Source organism: Polyergus mexicanus, unplaced genomic scaffold (genome assembly GCF_030449975.1).
Source record: "Polyergus mexicanus isolate NDT 795.1 unplaced genomic scaffold, iyPolMexi1.0 SCAF_11, whole genome shotgun sequence".
Taxonomy (NCBI): domain Eukaryota; kingdom Metazoa; phylum Arthropoda; class Insecta; order Hymenoptera; family Formicidae; genus Polyergus; species Polyergus mexicanus.
The window spans coordinates 3,889,571-3,908,163 of record NW_027223331.1 but is presented as its reverse complement, the minus strand read 5'-3'; the positions used below and the strand labels follow the sequence as shown (position 1 = coordinate 3,908,163).

Genomic DNA, 18,593 nt, shown 5'->3' with positions numbered 1-18,593 from the left:
TGCATTTCATTCTCTTGCGAGCCGTCGTCTTATCGACTTTAAAAGCAACATCTATTTTAATTATTATTCCGAAAATACGTGACAGTTCGTAGATTTAAAGCGACCACTACGCCGTGTGATAAAGGAACAAAACGTGGCGGGTACTAAGACATGGATTTATACGACACATTGTGTGCCACTCCTTATTCCTCTATTTCTATTATTAAGATTTAATAGAAAAAATAAAAGAATGTCAGATTTAAGCAATAATTTTTTGCAAAAGATTTATTATGATCGTATATATCTCTGATTAAAATAGGAAACTCCGTTGACTAATATTAAAGTAAAAAATAATAATAAAAATGATAAAAATAAAATTAATAAATCTAAAATAAAATATTTGTTAAAAAATGTATTTTTTCCTCGTAGATTAATAAAAACATTTCGAGAGATTACTGCATATTCTCGCTCTGTTTGATTAGAAACGCATGTTCAGCCGAATAAAACCATATCACGTATTTGTTGAATATTATGTTATTTTGTTATATTAGAATTTATACAATACTTTTTGATATACTCGATTTGTACGTGCGTCGTTTGCGCGCGTTTTCCTAATGAATATCATACACGAACAAGTATCAAAAATAACGAATAAAAAATGGAATAAAAATGTTTTATATGGAGCCCTTGGCTTCCATGATTCCAATTATATGAAATATATCACACATATATATATATATATATATATATATATATATATATATACATACATAAAGTTTAAAAAAAATTCTAGTAAGAAATATTTATATATTTAATCGAAAGAAATAATTAGAGAAGGTAAAAGGGATTAACTGACCAGCCGATACATTGCCGTTGCATCCTCGCCGACTGCTTTATTGTTGCAGACATAGACACGAATTGACTGAGACAAGGAGGCTAACGAATAAAATTCGTTAATGTTAATTAATTCGATAATCGCCCGTCATTTCGTATGACACTCCCGACATTTATTACACGCGCGATGCACAAATGACGAGTGAATGCACTAAATGTGTAACTCGACGAGCAACCGTCGATCTTACCGCGCGATATTAGCGACTTGAATATGCAGTGGAATGACGTCACAAACGTTTCGGAATGCCAAGTGAGATATATCCATAGACTTGTAATATATAGACTGCGCGTCTCTACATCTCCCTAGTTTCCTCTAGTCAGAACGCGTCAAAAAATAGAAAGAGATAGCTGCTGTACGATCAACAATCTGTCTTTGTCTAAAGACAAGGCGTGGTAAACAAACTTTTATTCACTGGGAAATAGAGAAATAGAAAGGATAAAGAGACGAAGAGATAGAGTGATGATACGAAGCATGCTACCTTTGTCTAATATTTGACAAACCCTACTCCTTAATATTCGGTTTAAATATACTGTGTCTATGAATATTCATTCGCTAAAAAATGCGAAGTATCGCGACAAAGTTCACGTAAGACGAGAGCTTTTAATCCACGCACATCTTCACGAAATAGCTAATTATTATCGCGTACTTTAATTAACTCGAAAATCTGCTCAATCTTTCTGGTACGTATACCGGATCAGCGAAAAATTATTATACTAAACTATATATACACATTGTAGATTGTTCGCGAGAAACGTCGAGTCGAGTTAGAAACAGTTCGTGACGCTAAACGACATTTACGAATATCGAGAAACGATCTGAGCGACGTTATTTTGCGTATTACACTACATTTATATTTCTCCATATATATATATGGTTTTTTTTTTTTTTTTGACAAGTAGGACTCTTTCCCTATAGATGTAAATATATAGACCGCGCGTCTCTATATTTTTCCGTAATCCGAACGCGTCAAACAATAGAAAGAGATAGCTGCTGTACGATCAACAATCTATTGATTTTTAACGATACGTGGTATGTTAAAGAAGCTTTTGACTTGGAAACGGAAAAAAAGAGAAACATAGAATGATGATACAAAGCATGCCCATCTCTGTCTAATATTTGACGACCTCCACATTCTATAACACTCTAGATATACTATGTCTATGCCCTAGCGTCCGACACTATCTTCGCGACAGTCGTCGTGGAAGGAGAATCAGTGCGCGTTATCCCCACGCTTTTTTATAGGAGCTAACGTCGCGTGTGATTGAGTGCGCGTCGGGATAAAAGTGTGTCGAATCGAACGATTATCGTGGTAATTAGTGCGTGACGTCGCGATCAATCGCGTCTTTCGATATTCGTGATTATTCTGTATCGCGAAATATACATACATTATGTGATATCGACCGGCATTCATACGAGCAGTCTTCGTTCTATACGTAAATCTTTGATATCTAGTTACGCCGGCCAACCTAACCTTACGATTATTCGTTCTTCCACGACGCATCGGGAATATTTTCGGACTAAATTTTGCGATTAGTTATTTCGGTGATCAGTTATCTTTTGACGATACGGATTCGCGATCGAAATTCTCGTCGCGAGATACGTAATATTATTGTCGAATATGTGTCAATAGTGCGTAAATCGATGGACGTACGCCGTGTCTCACGTTTAGTTTTATTCACTCGTCGTTAGTACATTGGGCGTTTGATAACTATCGGGAGTGTCGTATGAAATGACGGGCGAACATCGTATCGTGTCAATTAGTATTAGCGAGATCGTAATTAACCGCGTTCTCAGTCGATTTGTGTCCGTACAATCGTGTGTGTGCAACAATGGAGAAGTCGGCGAGAATGATGCAACGGCGGTTCATCGGCTTCATTCATGCGTAATTACATAGTCATATTTATTTTGATAAATTAATGCACGTTTTTTAACGTATTTCTATACAAAGCGTATGTATATTTTGAATTATAAAATGCACAAATTTGGTGTATGAAACATGTCGCCTTTTTAACTCTCTACTCGCGTTAAAATACTGCAATATTCATTATATTGATAATATATATATATATATATTCAATTTTTTATACATTCCAATGAGATAATAGATATCGATAGATAATGCATCGGTCGATGAGTGAATTCTCATTTATTGTAATTCTGTGATAGATTTTTCATTTTTGTAAATATGTATGTGAATTGATTTCTCTCACCGTGGGTTTTTAATATCTATATATTTATTAAAATACCCGATTAAACAATTTTGCATCGTCATTTTGACGTTTACACGACATGTGCTATTCACGACAAAGTTTCGGGATATCAATATTTTTGTAACCTACATTCTCATACAAAGAGAGCTCATCGTATTTTGAGATATGTTCGCATATTTTGAAAGCACCTCCACCTTTATATAAAGAGTTATCCAAGTTTTCTTTTCACCTTGTAAGCATTAATATATAGCATATTATGTATATATATGCAGATTTATACAATTTTTTTATCTGCATCATATTTTTAATCACAATATTCGAATATTTTTGGTAATTTGCTATTAATTCAAATATTTTTACGAAGGAAACGTATACGTTTAGAAATTCTTAACAATTTATTAAATAGTATATTTTTATTTTTATTCTTATGAATTTTATTGAACTAACAATTAAAATTAATATAGACATATGTGACACACATTTTAAAAATATTAATTACATGGGTTTGTTACATGATACCAACAATTATTAATTTGCAATTTAGTAATCCATTAATTATTTTTTTTTTTACTTTTTAATTTGAGTTGTAAAAATTTGATATTACTTCAGTTTATTACGAAATATTATTGCAAAAGGAAAAGACTGAAGTAATTAATGACATTGAGAAGCGTGCTTAACGTTTCGCAATATTTCTACAGTGAATTACTAGAAATGCACAAAAAAAAAGAATAATTAAACGCGAACTGCTTAGCATTTAAATGGCTCGTACGCGTTGCATTGCGGTATTCAAATTTGGAATGTGAACTCGCAATTTCATTTAGTTTCGTTGCAAATGATGTGATAGTCCGTACATTTTTAACTTTTTTCCATGATTTCATTAATTATGCGTTTCATCAAGGGAATTTGGTTTTAGTAGATTTACTACAGGCGTACATACATTTTCAATCGACGCATTCGATATTCTTAGGTATAGTTGTGGCAGAATTATGTAAAACCGAATGTACACATACACAGTGCTATTCATCCATTGCGTTAAATATCTCGGCACCGACGCTCTGATTATATTTTAATCCATCTAGTTCAGCAAAGCAAGTTGTATCAAATGTTATTAGACACGAGTAATTATATCACATCAGCGCGTCGCGAATTTGCAACTTTGTCACAATAATCATAACGTAATAATATAGCCAGAAACATATTTTGCAATAAGATCTTTAAGAAAAAAAAAATTAAAGGGGAACACCCGTTTGAAATCTCGAAAAATAAGTACATTTTCTAGATTTTTTTGCAACGCCAATGATTTGATAAAAATTTTTAATTTTTTCATGATATTTATATAATATTATTAACTACTTGAATAACAATTTTCAGGTTAAAAAAAAAATTTTTTTTTTCTTTTTTTAAGTTATGGGAATATTTGCAGAGCTCCTCCTAATTTTAAGTGGCTGCACGGTGTGCATGAAAACGTTTGTAGATCATATCTGAAATCAAAAATCCAAGTCTTTTCTTATTAAACATCGTAATAGCTATCTGCTATTCAAGCGTTTTCTCAAAATTTTAAAAAATAAGAAAATGGCGGCATGTTAAAAAAAAGTTTTGGTTTTTTGAAAAAAAGTTCATTCGTTTTTTTTATAACAAAAAAAAATAGGGAATCGGAATTTAAAAAAAAGACACCGTTGGCAGATGCGGAATCTTATTAGAAACTCGCATGTAAAATTTAAAGTCCGTCGAACGTCCTGAATTTTCATGCACACCGTGTATAAAAACTAAATAAGTCTGCAGAATATTCGCATAACATGAAAAAAAAATTTTGTTTGAGTAATTAATATAATATTGTATTAATATTATAAAAAATAGATAAAAAATTTTTATCAAGTCGTTGCATTGCAAAAAAATCTAAAAGAATGTATTCATTTCTCGAGGCTTCAAATGGGGGTAATTGCCTCTTTAAAACGCAAAGCATTAAATCAGCTTGAAAATAAATCATAATCTGAAATATTTTGGGAGGAAGGAAGGGATGATGTAATCTGGTAGCGTAATATCTGTTTTGGAAATAATATAATTTTTTTCATACTCTCTTTATTAATTTTTGCCGTTTAAGAAAGCTATTTATTTTCGTTTTACAAAGCAAGTACGGAGAATTCTTCAAAGAGTTTTTAGATATTCTCTTAAAACGGCTGCGCTTTCGCGTTGAAAATGAAACGCGTTTGCGTATGCAGGCAGGAGAGGCATCGCGTACAATTTGAGTCCCTGTATAAAGTGACTTGTGCCAGCTGCCGGCGAGGAAAATACGCACAGTAAATGTCACGACGGGAATCCGGTAGAATCGAAACGCGCGTCTGCTGCCGCTGCAGGACTGCGAACAAATAATAGTCGAATCGAACGGTCGATTTTGACGCAGAAAATTTCAGCTGTAACGTTATAAGCGGATTGCATATCCGTACTACACATCGAATGTGCGCATAAACTTGGGCGAAAATAATTGTTTAGAGTGGAGTGAAAATCATTGAATAGCATATTCAAGTTGTAATTTAAAATTACTGACGAAAGATTTTAATAATTAAAAACTTGCAGGACAAAAACCACTTTTCTTTTCTCTTCTTTTCTCTTTTGATCGAATTACAAATATCTTTAATGAGATTGCTAAAATTAGATAAAAAAAATTCGAAAGTTAGAATAATAGAATAATAATTGTAAATTGATTATATATTCTCTTTAAAATATTTGTTTGACAAATTTACCAAATAGATTTGACGATTTTTTTGTGCAGTAAAAACCCACTGATAATTAATTTAGGTTTCCATCATAAGTATGTATAAAACAAGGAGCGCGCTCGAATGCGTACTCTTTTGAGGATGATCCGTGATATTGACAAGTAAATTGATGACTATCAGCAATTAGTATAGGAGTGGAATGCACATTCGAGACTGGTATCGCTCGGGAAGATGCGTCATTAACATTTCCTGGCCGTAAACGTTATCGATCGATAATTACGAATTGCGTATGCTGCATGCTCTCATATACAGGATAGAATAAGCACTCATTGATTCCCGATTGACAATTAGATGTCAACGTCACGCGTTTCGCGTCATGTTATGAAAAACAATATTTGGTATAGTAATATGGTTTCTATAAATGAGATGAGAGAGGATCGCAAATTTTAGCCAGTCTTTTTCGAGTACGTTTCTGATATATGCATATGGATCTGTTTGCTCATGTGAATGTTTATTTTGCAGGGAGACTATAACGGGCTAGTTCAGAAAAAATACGAATATCTTTGAATTTTCCGGATAATCAATTGTCTATGCCAATACGAATATCGCATGGCCGCGAAAATATTCTGGAAATTCGAGCTGCATATTTATCGATGTCGGACCAATGCGTATCTTGTTCTACTTAAAAATAATCTTTGCGAGTTACATAAACATTCTGGATATAGTCATCAATATTTGAAGCAATATTTTAATTTTCTTAGAAATTGTGTTAAATTAGAAATAAAAAAATCATGTTTATAATTGTGTTTATTTATAATTAATAAAATGCAATTAAAACCATTTTAATAAAATGAAGAAATCAAGTTTATATACACAATAGAAATTTAAATTCAATGATACACAATAATATTATTATTTTTAAATATATTTTTCCCAATGGAGAAATGAAAAATCTTTCTGGTTATTATGAGTTTAACAGATTACATTGCTTATTGCCGCTTGGGACATAATCTGTGCGTGAAGAAGCAAACTCTCTTGTCTTGGGGAATTATGTGTCGCATTGATGATGCTAGTTCGCAGTAGACGTAGCGGCAAGATAATAGGTTGCGAATGTTGACTAATACTGCGTATCCGTCTCCGCGACATTATCCGTATCATCATTATTATGTTACCAAGCTTAGAGCAAGATTGTAACATGCACTCCAGTCGCGAATCCTAATCCATCTCTAAAAAGCAATTTTGAAGGAATATGTATCAAAAATAAATTATATCCATCTCTGAATATAGAATGAATTTAAAATTTATATAAAGAAGTAAAGCTCTAGTTATTAATTAAGAAAATATAATATTAACAAAAATATGTCTCTGACATGAATCTTAAATTATAAATAATTTTAAAATAATTATAAATATATTTTGACACAGTTTTAAATGTGGCATTTCTTAAATTGATATTAAATTTTGAGGAATGATATTGCTGGAAATATAAATAATCTTAGATTTTGATTTCTTTATTTTATTAAAATGGTTTTAATTGTATTTCAGTAATTATAAATAAACACAATTATAATCTCGATTTACTAATTTAAATCTGTATGTAGGGGGTGTGATGTAAACTGTATGCTTTTAAAATATCTTTAAATATTATATATATTCATAGTAATAATAGTTCAGATAGTAGAGTGTGATCGATCTTAGAAAGAAGCTTTTTCTGAACGTTGCGGCCTCGAAAAAGAACGAGTGCACATCAATTTTGCAACTTAAATGAATAAGAAATTGATGGATGATGGAAACGCTACTGTTCAATTGGTGTCAGGATTCAATGGATAAATTCTTCTCGCCTTTAGAAAGTCTTTTTTCTCTTATTTTTATTTTGTTGCAATATTTAATTGAATTGCTGTAACACGATGCAAATGAATTATGACTCGAATAATAAATAGTTAATTTTATCTTTGAAAATTAATTAATTTTATCTTTTAATTAAAATAATAATAAATAAAAAAATTATATTTGTATCTTTAACATGTTTATACAAATTATTCTAAAAATATTTTATATATAATATATATAATTTTAAATTGTTTCAAAATTCGAAAATTGATTTATCCAAAAGTATTTTGAAAAGACTTTTGAACTTTGTATATAGTTGTATAAATAGTTAAACTTCTTTGTTTAACCGCCTATGACAATCGAGAAATATTGCCACATAATTTCGTCCCATCTCTGTTGATTTTTAGCCGATATTATCGTAGTCTATTCTCTTATCATTTTCTGAACAATTAAATTATCGGTAATATTTAATCGATTCTCTCTCGTAATTATAGCCATATTATCGGTCTAAATTTTCCGTCCCGTCTCGAGAATAATACGAGATAGCTATCGCGTGTTACGAGAGCACTTTTTACACCTTTTCCACCTGCTTCTCATAAAGAGGAGGAGGAGGAGGAGGAGAAAAGTCGGATGTTCGAGGACTCTCTTCATCGAGCAGCTTTCTTATTCAACGCTCGCGCGTGTGACCGTATCTCCGGCACGAGCGGGCTTGCCTCGTCTAACGAGACGTATATAATGTACCAACTTTGTCCGTCTTTGCAAACGGGTTGAGCAGGTTCGCGCTTAAAGGAAGGATGAAGAGTATGAGTTACGAGTGACACTCGGAAAATATGACGGTCCTTGCGCCACCAGACTCCGGGTAACTTTCCCCCGTCGTTGAGAACGAACCAGATTGCGCCGCAGCGAAGATGGAACGGCGAGCTTGAGCTCTGTGTGGTGTGACTTGATTATTATTTCGGAAACGTCGTACTCTCTGCAGAGAGTGCGACGCGTTCTCTCGTTCGCCTTTTCCCGAAATTTTCATGACAAGTCGTCGTATGTTTGAGAGATATTTATAAGTCACTACAAGCAATATATATCTTTGTCGAATAAAATTTCCATATCTTTTATATGTTCTTTGGAGGACAATCGTGGAATATAATATTTATTTTAACGAGATAATTATTGATCAATTTTACTCGACAATATATATCTTAAACATTTTAGAAAAATCGTATAATTACCGCGCGTATAATTTAATCTAAAATTATTTTAAAGAACGTTCTTTTAATTTTTGGCTACATATAAATTAGATCTTCTCTTACAAAAATTATCCACAGAACTAATCGCAAAGAGGTGGTTTCCAGCGAATTTTATTTTAACCAATAATTTAACCATCCAGCTCTTTATTTTATTCTATTTTAGCTGTGTTACTTATTTTGTTAAATTATAATTATATCTGTCAACAATTACAGAGAGAGAGAAATTAGCAAAAAAATGCTATATATATAATGATTATATAAGGCTTCTTTTTGATATATATATATATATTACATATATCTTTTCGAAGATAATTACTTTTTTGTAAAATATTTAAAAATTTTGAACGAAAGAGTTTTTTCATAAAGATAGCAAGCGAGATAAAAGAGTTCATGAATGCATAATATATAGGTATCATGGGTCACTCAACTGAATGTTTATGTATGCGTAACGATATGAATTGGGAAGCGTGTGAACGATCGTTAATTTTTTGTGACTCGATAAGCAACAGGTAAAAATGACTTAAAATTCAAGATCATTACTTTATATTCATAGTTTTTGTCTCGAATCGCGTAACGTGATCGCGTAATATGTGAAGCTGGCGTATAATTTCATGCAAATTCATAAATAATTAACAATTCTATTTTTATTTTCAATAGTTTTATAATTATTGATAATTTTTTAAACAAATAATTCTGTTCTTCGTTAAATCGAAAAAGAATGCTTCCAGATAAACTGAGACGCCAAGTTCACACAGTATTATTTTATTCTGCAAGATCTTTTTCCTATTATTTTTCATCAGATTTTCAAACATTTATAGTTTTACGCGAGTTTTAGGAAAAGTTCTTTGGACATTATTTATGGATATTTAATTTAATTTTTATTTTTTGACTTTGTTGCTGCATTTTTTCTTTCTTTTTCTTCACAAAGCAGAAAATAATAATTATCATATAAATTATATACTATTAATATCTGAATCAAGCTATTGCGAAAAAATTAATAATTATTTATCGTAAGGTAATCGTATGGGAGGAAATTACGCTATTGTTTATTACATCGTTATTCTAAATGAAATAAATATTGAAATTTACATGGACGGCTAACGATTGCTAAAACGGGTTAGCAGCGCGAGCGGCGTGGAAAGTCGTGATTCATAGAAGTGTAATATATGAACTTTATGTACTGGAAGCTGCCGCGGATTACAAATTGCGCGACATTAGTGGGAGGATTTATGCATTTCGAGGCTGGGAGAAGGGCGAGTGAAACTTCGCGTACCTGTTTAATGTACCTTCGCACTGGTTATAAGTCGAATGCAGGTAAATGGGGAATTTCTCGCCATAGATTTCGATCCGCGCCATTACAACGCGCGAGAAGACGGACGCGTTTGCATAACATTGTCGTAATTAACTTCTTGATTGCTCGGTCGCTTCAATTCCAAAAGGGTCGTCTCCATTTGCGCGTCTTAGTTTACCCGAGGAAGTCAGCCCGCATTAATTTACCTTTCCGCAGATATCGGAAAGTTCTGAGTAAACAAAACGGCCTTTAATATCTCGAACATCGGTATTAGAAGTGAATTTTAAGGAACGATTGTATGATATTTAACGCGATATTTTTTCGATAGTATAATTGATATTAATCACTTTTTAATAATATTATTGTATTTATGAGATATAGATAGTCATAATTTTAATAAATCTTTTTTGCTCGACGAAAATATTCCAGGAAGAGAATCATTCATATTTAGGAAAAGGCATATTTTTGCCGAATTATTTTATCTCGTAATTTAGCGTTAGATTATACGTCCATATAAATGGTACCATATCGGATTGCGTTTGTGCCAATACGAGTGGTAAGATAATAATTTATTGCTCGATTTTTAGTCTTTTTTCGCATAATCGTCGTACGAAAATTTATTACGGTGCGCGATAAGATGGTGGAAATATAGTGCCGTAAAATTGGTGCATCCGTGTTAAAAGCTTTGCTCCTATGTATTTTGCGACGTGAACGAATATTCTCGATATCACCAATATCGGGAATAAAAGCGTTTGCATTGAAATTGTCGTGAACATAAATGATTAAAAACGATATCGCTGCAATATACGCCGCATTTTATGAAATCTGATATCGTACAAATCTGCAATATCGTCTATCGTATCGCGTTTTTCACTGAGGAAAATCATTAGAATTTCAATATTGGATATATGATTGATATAGTAAAATCATATTAAGTGTAAGATTAAATCGATACCAAGAGAGTTTAGTACTTTTTTTAAATTTCAGATGTCTTAATTAATAACGATTTTGAATTGTCCGTTACATAATTATGAATAATTATTTCAATGATAAAACAAAATAATTTGATATATATACGTTTGCAACGTTAGCCACTCAGGATTTATCTAGATCATATACATATTAATACAAAATATTAAATTATACAAGACATCAATCTGTTTATTATATAGTTAAGGGGATATTTATAAACTATGTAATGTTAATTCAGCGGTTTACGCAAACTATAAAATCGTATCAAAGATGATTTTGCAAAAATTTTCTTATTTTCGTAAATTGATGCCTCTCTCTCTTTATTCAACTACATATGCATCTTTCGCTTTTGTAATCGTGTGGGAAGTGTGCCAGATAATCTTTTCGGAAGCATCGAAAGACCAGTGAGAAATGCATACTGCTCCTCGCACTCTGATGCATCGCCCACCGCAATGATTCTTAAATTTGGGTTAAAACGCGCATAAAATCTTGATATGTTTTCTCTTACGTTTATACAGTCACCATAATTTTTTATAATTATTTCGTTTTTTTTATTCAGTCATGCTTAATATTTTTCTTTCATATTTTTAAGAGGCATCAATCAATAATGCTTTATTTATTATTTAATCTACGGATGAAGAAAATTATATTAAATTATTTTTTAGCTAATGAAAGACTTAAGCGGAATTAATTAAAATATAATATCTTTTTTACATCTTTATAAAATATCAGTTATACGAGCCACACGTTTATGTAATGTGTATTTATACGTAGGAGATATTGCTGAACCAGCGAATCGGCTCGTTAATGAGATAGACGAGTTTTCTCGCTGCGTGTTTAGCGCTAAATACAGTTTGAATACGAGCTTTGTTTATCTGAAATGAAAATCGCATTCAATTTAAACACGAGATGAAAATCATACAATCGCATTGAAACTCAAGCATACAGTGCACATATGGACAATAGTGTTTTGCAAATAGACTCGGTATTCTCCAAATCGCGGAATGTACAATGTAACGTTTTCTTTATTCAAATTATCTCATTTGTTTGATTATGTTTCTGCAATCGAGATTGTTTACGTTTATTTCGTGCCCGAATGCGTTTAACGTTGTAATGCTCGAATAATTTAATGCATCTCGTACGAACATGTCCAGTTCTTTTCGCACAATTTACATTTATGAAATGTGTACACGATTCCGTAGAATTTGCATTTCCGTAGATCGTTAAGCCCATGAAATCTTGCCGCTCTCGCATCTCGCGTCCCATTGTCATCGCAGCCGATTCTCGCTATCTGGCCGAACGGTACGGAGAGATTTTATTATTAGGATAATAGCGCGGAATTCGTCGGGAATCTGATCGGTAGTAAGCGGATTTATATTTTCGTGCAATTCGCCCAAGCATCTCCATCTTTATGCGCGGCATTCGTGCAAATTCCGGGCGCATTTTCCAAAGGTAGAAGAATCGCGAGATTGTTGCTTAGTACGAATGAGAGTTTAATCGCTCTCTTAAGTTTAATCACAGATCGATTTGCGGAATATGTGAAAAGAAATATGATTGTACGATTAAACGAGCTTTTGTTGGAAACTTTGTGGCAATCTCATGCGCTCACATCTCACGAATTTCTCTTCCGCAAATGCATTGTCTATTCTCTTCGTGGAAACTCGTGAGCGGAATTATAATACTCCTCGAATGTAAAACGTTTTCTTATCGCATTTAGCAATAGAAATTTTGAGCACGGATGTTTTTGCGCCGAAAATGATTTCGCGCGTGAAAAACGCTCCAGTGTATGATATTCTTACTAGGAGATCGTAAATATTGCGCTGACATATTTGACGATAAAATATATTATTAGGAACGAAAATACTGGCGGACTCTCTTTGTTTGTGTGTGTGTATAGTAAAAAACGGAAAAAAATAGAGTACATTTTGTTCGATATTGGAAGATGTGAAATGCATGAAGATACATAGGGCATATGAAGCTGCTTTGCATTCGTAAATGATTGGCGAAAGAAATATGATGGGTATACAATTGCGTGAGAAATATCGAGTATATGGTTATCGCGTGGTTATCCGGTTCGCTAATTGAAACGGACTTGTCACGATTTTTGGGAGATAATAAATTTTATTTTGTTATTATTAACAAACGATAATATCTTTTGTTAGCACATCCAAACATGTAATTTTATTTGATAATGATGGTATATTTTGTGAATTTTTATAAAGGCATAGATGCACATGCAGTTTTTCTATACAAAAGAACTTACTGACTTAATATATTATTAAACTAATACATTAGCTGTTTCTTATTTATTCAATTACTTCTTTATTTATATTAAAACTAAGAATAATAGCATGAGTAAGAGCAAGATGATCGAGTATAATTACAGATGCGATGTGATTATAGAGAAAATTATATTATATATCTAATAAACTAGTTCTAATCAATAGGAATTAATAAATTCCGAATACATAATTATGGGCGTAGCCTCGGGCGTAGCACCTTGCAACTTCGAGAATAATTTGCATGTTACTAGAAAACATAAAAGGATGGTTCTTATAGAAGGAGCGAACAGGAAGTATAATAGGATTTTCTTCGACAGCCTTTGCAGACTTATTAATAATTCTTCATCTGCTCGCCCCCTCCCTAGACTTTGAAGTATAAGCGGACGCCTTTGGTATTCAAGTCGTGAAGCCGATCAAAAAATTTCTAGAATGTCACCTGTGACACGAGGCGAAAAAGAAAGTGTTCAAATGTCCCTTATTAAGAACTAATTAACGATGATGATCGGTGTTGCAAGTTATTCAAATTTCACTTACGGTATTGCTAAGGCTGTTTATTAATTAGTATCGCCAGACGCAACAACAGGCGTTATATCGACCAGAACTGGGAACTAAACTTCGCTTATTCTCCCTTAAGATGACAAACTATTGCGCTATCATGCAATTTGTTTTGGGAATCGCGTTTGTATTAGCACGCATGATATTATTCGTGGCGCATCTGTTCTTATTGTTAGTGTGAATTTTTTTTCTTTTTTTTTTTCTTTTGAGAAACCAAATAACACAGGTAAAACAATTATATAATATAAATTTTAATTAAATTGGAGAATATGATCGAGACAATTTTTTTATTCTTCCATTTTTTTAATTTAAAATTTTTATAAAACAAAATATGGTAATGGGTAATTTTAAATTTTCGAAGATAAAGAACCGTGATAGCTTTTGATTAGAAACAAATTAATAATTATAAGTTTTATTAGTTCCATATAATTCTCGGTGCGTTAACTGTACAAATAGATATTACATTCAACGTTCAACAGGGTTCAATTTCCGACACCAGTGAGGTAATTAAATCGCAAATGATGCGAGATATATATATATGTGTATTTATGTCGTTTACGCGCTACACATCATTGGACGTATGTTATAGATGGCATGGATATTATCGGATATAGTCGGCATCCGAATAGCATTGCGACCGTGCGCATAGTATTCTATTTATGTCAATCGCGAGAAATGGAAAGACTAAAAAAATTCATAACCGGATCGATATCAGTGGTAATGAGTATCACGCGAACGGTCCGTTAACAATTCGCGGTCGAGTTTCGATAAATGCGACGCGCGCGGATGGCATATCGGCGATATTATTTTCTCTCATTAGCACAACGACCTTCCCGCTAAATCAGCCGCTGAAATTCAATTATCGTGGGTGCGATCCAAGAGAGAGAGAGAGAGAAAGTAAAATACGTCTTTCTTAGAAGATGTTTGCATATTTCTAGAATTTTGTCTTCCGTCCTATATCATTTCCACGTGGCCTTTATTTTTAAAAATATTTTTGAAAATACATATAATTAAGTAAAAAAATATTTTTTGTTAGATACAAGACAATTAAGCATAAACTTTTGGAGAGATATAAAAAGATACAAAGTTACAATAAATTTGGAAAAGTATAAATTTGACATATTTAATACACATAAATATTGGATGCCGAAATTTATTAAACGAATTTAATTTTACATATCTCGAGATATATATTTTTTATTTTTATTTATATTTTAATGTAACTCAGCAAATTTTCATTTTTGCAATGCATTTGTCGATTGATCTTGTTGTAATTAATTTGACTTGCTGCATATTATTAAAGAGTGACATGGGATAAAATTTGATCAACCGGTAATTGTAAATGGAACGAATTATACCACGAAATCATCGAGGGTATGAATATTTTATCTATATGTTCGATATTCGATATAATACGGGTAATTACCCATTTATACATAACATGTTTTAATTAAGGTTTCGCCAGTTTTAATCGGAAGCGCAGAATCGCGTCACACTTTCTGTCCGCGTTTACCACTATTGGACGCACAAACGAATTGCATTATACATCCTTTCACGGTTTCAGCTATGAGATATTGGACGTTAAAAGTTGCAAATGCATTCCGCCAGTCACGAGAATTATATCGCTGTTTGTTACTTCTTGTATGCTTTCGGTGTGATATATATCTCTCGCTTTCCGCATAATAGCAGGGGTAATGGCGACAAAGGAGTAAGTGAAAGAGGCGAGAAAAGAATAAGCAGTGATAAATATTTTCTAAGCTAGCTGACGCGGCTATTATCTCGACTTGCGGGTTTTCATCTCGAAAAATATCGCGTCTAAATCCTGGTAGAAATAAGAAGAGAAGCTCTACATCAGGATGTTCAATTAATTTATTATCTTTCTCAAGTCGCTATTTTCGTAAATGTTATAAATTCGTTACAAATTTTTTTTGGATGATTGTGAATGTGATATTTCTACCTTTAATTTAATATTAAATAGTAAAAATCTATTTTAACTCTATTGATTCGATTAAGTTAAGTCAAATTTAGTCATTTTCATCAGATAATTTGCGTTACATTGATTTTGATGCCAGTCTGATTTATATGTAATTGAGGGGATAATTAAATTTCGATCTCTCTCTCTCTTTCTCTCTCCAATTACTAAGATAATAAGCTTTGCGAAGTTAAGTACTTAAGTGCAGTAATGCTGTGAGTATTGGCAGTGGATAGAAGATATTATTACCTGCAAATGCTCTCATTTATTTTCTAACTTAGTATTTTCATTATTCGTATGTATAATATTAAAATAATAATAATTTTTATTTAGAGATATATATATTTAATATTAAAGAGAAAGATAGAGAGAAAGAGACAGGAAAAGACAAAAGATATGTTTTAATATAACATCTAAATTAAATACGAAATACGAGATACTTTAATATATATATATATATATATGCTTGCCATTCTATTATAATAACTTTACCTCGATGTCACAATCATGCATGGTAATTACCTACAACAATTAAGCATGATATTGTTACTCTATATACGGGCTACAAAGTTTTACAATACATTGGCGCAAACCGTCTAAATTATATTGTCATATTTGCCAGTTTTCATTTCCATGGGTAAATAAAGTTTCCCTATGGGTATTATTTTGGGTTACATTCCCGCGGCTAGCAGCACCAAATTCACTCTGCTCGTTTTTTTCCGAGAGTATTCGCTTTCCATAGTCACCGTTAATTCATTCCAGTGGTTTGTTCGACGCCGCGAACAACGGCGAGGACCATTTATATAGATATAAAATTGATTTATTTGTCGGTTAAGCTTTCGACGGTTTCAATTTTACTTATATATAGTAAACCATTATAGAGAACCATCTCAACGTGATTGATTGATAGTTTTCCATCGTTTTCCAAGATTGGCAATTATTTCGATTACTTCAAACGCGTTACCATGAAATCCCAATTAGAGAGGCAGAGAGGAGGAAATGTATGTATTGGAGATGCTGCGATCAATATCTGAATTTAGATTGTCGTTTGATACTCTTTATTTACTTTTGTAATTTGATGTTATATACTCTACTATTACAACTCACAAATTGGATGATGTTTGAAAATTGCACATACGCTCTCTCTCTTCCTCTCTATGATAATTGACACAATTAATTTATTAATCTTATGACAGTATAAAAAAGTTTGTCGCGATATATAAATTTTCGTACAAGTTTATTTTATATAAATCATAACTAAAAGATCTTTTCTTTTTTTAATTACGTTGCGATATATATATATATATATATATATATATATATATATATATATATTGGCGTTTGAAATTCTCTCCAAGTTCGACGGTATCTTGAAACTTGGTTGAGATCTCGCAGAGTTTCTCTTGAAACTCTGAACGCCGTGCCGGAGTACGTCGGTGATCGTTTCACGATTGTTCCCACGTTAAGCCAGTCCCACCTTGAGAGATCTCAACGTATCCGCTTTAAAATTGACATACTTAGTTGTCAGCTATCAACTAACTTGGTGTGCATAAAATGAGACTTCAGTGGATGCAGAAACATTTGCATTTTTCATTTCGTTTAGAACATGTGGACGTTCACGAATTCGTGGGTGAAATAGAAATTTCTGACACGTGAAAACTTTGTTAAAATGTTGGTTAAATAAATTTGAAGTAGAAAATATTTATATTTTGTTACGGAGTTTGTAAGATCTACTGTAGAGAAAATTGGTGCTGTCAAAGCGATTGAAAAAAATGCCATGTTTTCTCGCACTCAAATTAAATTTTTCTTTGTTAAAGTCTAATTAATTTTAATTAAAAAGAGACTAAAAAGAAAGCTTTTCTGTTCTTTCAGGATTTTTAAATGATTTGCTAAAATTCTTTGATATTTAATTCTAGATATTAAAGCCTATCTTATAATAATCTATAATTTACGACAAAATTCTAGCTATAATTTTATAATACAATAAACATTTAAAGTATATAGTATGTGCGCGCGCGTGTGTGTGTGTGTACATACCACAAATATACATACATTAAGATGTGCGGCACAAAAAATTAGAAACACAAGTCTGTTTAAAAATCGGAAATTATAGATTACCTAAAGCATTTTTATTTAAAAAATGTAATATAAATAACACGTCTACACATATTAGTAAAAAAAAAATATATAAAAAACACATTCAAAGTGCATGGAATATGATCTTGAAAATTGCATTTTTCTATCTCTTTCGAAAATCTAACAAAGCATATACGATATAAGATTTCCTAGGGCGAAATGCAATACTCGGTGACACCTACATCGTCCTGGCGGAAGGCGGCTTTATCGTCCGCTTTGCTCTGCGTTTCAGGAAGTGCCTTGCTATATTCCGCCACGTTTTTCGGCTAATAAGATTTCACGACGTGTGTCGCGCGTCGTCTAAACGAGCATAATCCTTCAATCCTATACATGTACGCGATATACACGTACTCGTAGGAGGATTTCGGAGCATATATGTACGCGTATTTTCGCTTCGTCTTTCGGCATCTTGAAAGGACACATATGTCTGTTTAATTTAACGTATTTTTATTTCTTCTTTAAAACAGTTAAACGTGCTAAAAACATAACTGAAAAATATATTTTAAGAGTATTGAC

The 18,593-nt window shown here is 32.2% G+C and overlaps 1 protein-coding gene and 1 long non-coding RNA gene across 4 annotated transcripts in view; one reads left to right on the top strand and one right to left on the bottom strand.

Moving 5' to 3' along the window:
- Positions 1-18,593, bottom strand: part of Neto (Neuropilin and tolloid-like) — a 104,779-nt gene that overhangs the window by 65,595 nt on the left and 20,591 nt on the right. The gene's annotated exons all lie outside the window — the stretch shown is intronic.
- The window catches only part of LOC138937734 (uncharacterized), a 272,331-nt gene continuing 255,815 nt past the window's right edge, over positions 2,078-18,593 (top strand). The window contains exon 1 of the long non-coding RNA XR_011447564.1: positions 2,078-2,756. This is a non-coding gene — a long non-coding RNA (uncharacterized lncRNA). The remainder of the gene's footprint in view (positions 2,757-18,593) is intronic.